The following is a 3672-nucleotide window of genomic DNA, read 5'->3' on the forward strand; positions in this document are numbered from 1 at the left end:
TCTCATGAAGAGTTTTTCGCTGAAACATCAAATCACCCAGGTGACTTAGCCCCACTATAGCCCAGATTTGGTTTCTTGCAACTTCTGGTTTTCCCAAAACTAAAATTACTTTGAAAGGAAAAAGTTTTCAGACCCCTCAATGAGATTCAAGAAAATATGATGGGACAGCCGATGGCAATTGGGATAACTCTGTGAGGTCCTAAAAGGCCTGCTTTGAAAGAGGCTGATGTGTCATTGCCCTATGTACAATGTTTCTTATATCTTGTATCTTTTTTAATAAACGTCTCTATTTTTCTTAGTACATGGCTGGATACTTTCTGTACAGACAGTAATACTTAGGAGAAACATAGACAGAGAGACTGACACTAAAAAGATGAAATAGTTTTTTTAAAAAAAGAGGTCACTACTCATATTAACCTAATGTAAATAAAAAATGAGAATTGTCAAGAAAAATCTCAAATTGGAAAAACCTGCCTTCAAACATTAATTTTGAGTAATTGTTTTGTAGAACTGAGGTGATGCTGCTTCACAATGCGGAAGAAGTGTTATACAGAGACCAGTTTTCTAACAGATGTCTAAGCAGAAAATGTTTTAGGTAATCTGATTGCTTCTCAAGCTATTTTCAAATCACCAGTGGACCTTAGAAAGTCTTCTAAAGAGGATTTATTTTCAGCAACCCCTCAGGTTAAAATGGTTACCTGCTGGATTAAGTGCTGTACCTCCAGTGACCTGAAACAGGACAGGAAAGAGCACAAATGAATAATTTGTAGAAGTGTTCTACTTTATTCCCATTAAACACAGACAGAAAAAAATTAAGAGAAATTTGATTACTGAACAGTAGAATTTTAGGACTAGAAATGATCTTAGATAAAATACTTCATATTTATTATTTAATAGTAACTCTCACAGTGCACAATAACCAGAATAGTAATATCTTGATTTTACTGAAGTAGAAATGAGGCTATCCTAAACGCACTTTCTTTTTCAAATAAAGCAGCTGAGATTTAGGGAAAAAAATTGACTTTCTCATTATATATAGTTCAGCAGTTCAGTGGATTAGACATTCTGCTTCTCCTAATCTCTCTCATAGTTCAATGTTTAATTACTGCCATAATACTCTGTGTGTATGTAGACACATGGATAAATACATAATAGATGATAAATAGATATAAATAGTATAAATAGATATAAAAATATAGTTTGAAAGTAAGTAGGACATTTGTAGGGTCTATAAATAATAAGGTTTGATATATTGCATAAATATACTTTGAAAATACTCTTCAGTAGAATATAGATTTCAATAAAATTAAATTTATATGAATTTTCACTTAATGAAACAAATCAGTATATTTGCTAATTGCATTTTAAGTTCAAATATGGTCACATTCATTACATAATGAACATTTTAAGAACTTTATTTCATTTGACTTAATTTTTGTTTTTATATACATTTAAATTTTACCTCAGTGAAACATTATAATAAACATATATTGACTTAAAAAGGAAGGACAATTTCTTTTGTTATTCTCCATAATAAATAAATTTCTGCATATACAAAGCAAAAAATTTTGAATAATATTTACATATTAACATAAATAAAGATGACAGTAAAACATAATTTAACATTCAATCTGGCCATAGTAATAATTTAGGTTGTTTAAAAATATAAAAATAATATTATAAAGAAGACAAAAAATCCATTCAGTGATAATTACTGACATTTCAATTCTGCCTATAAAATATATATAATTATTTGTATATTATGTGCTTGTGTGTAAATATATAGTGTATATCCTTCTAGGACATCAGTTTCACATATCGATATATGCTCGAAGTCTTCTGTGTGAATTATTTTTGTATGAAAACATACTTAATACTGACTTTAATTTATGCAATAAAATTTGAACGAGGCTTAACTCAAACTGATAAATATTATTTATTAGTATCACCATAAGTATAAAAAGACAGAATATTAATATTGCTTACTATCTGTTTCATTAGTATTCTACGTAACAAAATATTTTCCAAGATTTCTTTTCTTCTTTTTTTTTTCCTCAGGGGAGAGCGCGAACGCAGTCCCCCACTACCACAAATTCTGCAGTCGAGTTTCCCACACTTGGGGAAATCGCAGTGGTCAGCACACCCGGAGCACAATGGGTGAGCCTCGCCCTGGGAAAACCACCTTAGTGGTCATGGTATCTCCCCTGACAGGTGAGTATCCGGATTTCTTTTGTTTGGTGCTTGTGACATGGAAAATGAAGTTTATAATGTGAAATGTAAATATCAGGTTGTAATATTAAATATTAAAGATGCCTGGGGAAATGCATGATTTTTATTTCATGCTCTATACATTTTTCCATTTTCCAAATTTTTGTGGTCAATATACAGTGCTTTTATAGTTACAGAAACTAAATATTATTATATTTATTAAGATAATAAAGTTTAACAAAATCATATAATATAGAATAAATTTAATTGAGTTTTTCTTCAGGGAAAAAAGTTATTTTAAAAAGTTAAATGGCCTAGGTAGATTTTTAAAGGTGGTTTTATATAAAAGAATCCCAAAACACCAATTCAAAAGAACCTATGCACCCCAATGTTCATAGCAGTACAATTTACAATAGCCAAGTGCTGGAAACAACCCAAGTGCCCATAAGTAAATGGGTGAATCGAAAAACTATGGTTACACAATGGAATACTACACAGCAGAAAGAAAGAAAGGAAAAAAGAGCCACTACCCTTCGCGACAGCATGGATGGAACTGGAGAGCATTATGCTAAGTGAAATAAGCCAGGGGGCAAAAGACAAATAACATATGATCTCACCTATAAGTGGAACCTAACCAACAAAACAAACAAGCAAAGAAAATATAACCAGCAACATTGAAAGAAAAAAGAAACCAACAGAATCAAGACGGAAGGAGGTTGGGGCAGGGAAAGGAAAGGGAAGGGTCAAGTTAAGGAACATGTGAGGAGGACCCATGGACAAAGCCAAAGTGGGAAAAGATTGAGTGAGGGAGGGGAGGGGGGGCCAGGGGAAAGTGATGGCGGGAAGGTAGAAACAAATGTATTTGAACAAATAAGAAATAAAAAAATAAATTAAATATTTTGACACTAAAAATAATCTCAAGAAATATCTTTAGAAATAAAAGAAATAAAAAGGTGTTAGTCTAAATTTTAAAAGTGTATTTATTTGGATGATTCCAAAAAACTGCAATTGAGAAGCACAGGTTTAAGCAGAAATTCAAATAGTGTCCTGATTATAATGTGAAGGGAAGGGTGTTGTTTATAGGAAAGAAATGAAACTTATATTTGTTTATAGTAAAGAAATGAAACTTACATGAAAAGAAGAGTAAATTCTTGTAAGTGCATATAAGCTGAGCTACTCTTGGCTGTTCATGATTAATTGCTGCTTCTGTCTCCAGGTAAAGAGTCCATACCCATCTGTCCCTGTGTTCAGGATGTCTACTGGCCGGCTGGCTGTACAAACAATTCTCTGTTTGTACAGTGTTGGTTTGGTCCGGTGCAAAAAGTCCAAAGTTTCAAGGAGCAAGGCATTCAAGGCAGTTACTCTGAAATGGCACCTCAGACACCATTTTGAAATGGATCCATTTATGTCAATTCTTACCAAAGCAAGATTAAAAGTAATTTCCAACTTGTAATCATGTGTGGC

At 32.3% G+C, this 3672-nt stretch overlaps 1 non-coding gene across 1 annotated transcript; it reads right to left on the minus strand.

The window, feature by feature from the left end:
• Positions 1 to 2055: 2055 nt before the first annotated feature.
• Positions 2056 to 2219, minus strand: LOC129077731 (U1 spliceosomal RNA). The gene has a single exon (XR_008529890.1). It is a non-coding gene; the product is annotated as a U1 spliceosomal RNA (small nuclear RNA).
• Between the last annotated feature and the right edge of the window lie 1453 nt (positions 2220 to 3672).

This window comes from Pteronotus mesoamericanus, unplaced genomic scaffold, assembly GCF_021234165.1.
Source record: "Pteronotus mesoamericanus isolate MK-2021 breed Mesoamerican mustached bat unplaced genomic scaffold, CSHL_Meso_final contig_68, whole genome shotgun sequence".
In the NCBI taxonomy this organism is placed as follows: domain Eukaryota; kingdom Metazoa; phylum Chordata; class Mammalia; order Chiroptera; family Mormoopidae; genus Pteronotus; species Pteronotus mesoamericanus.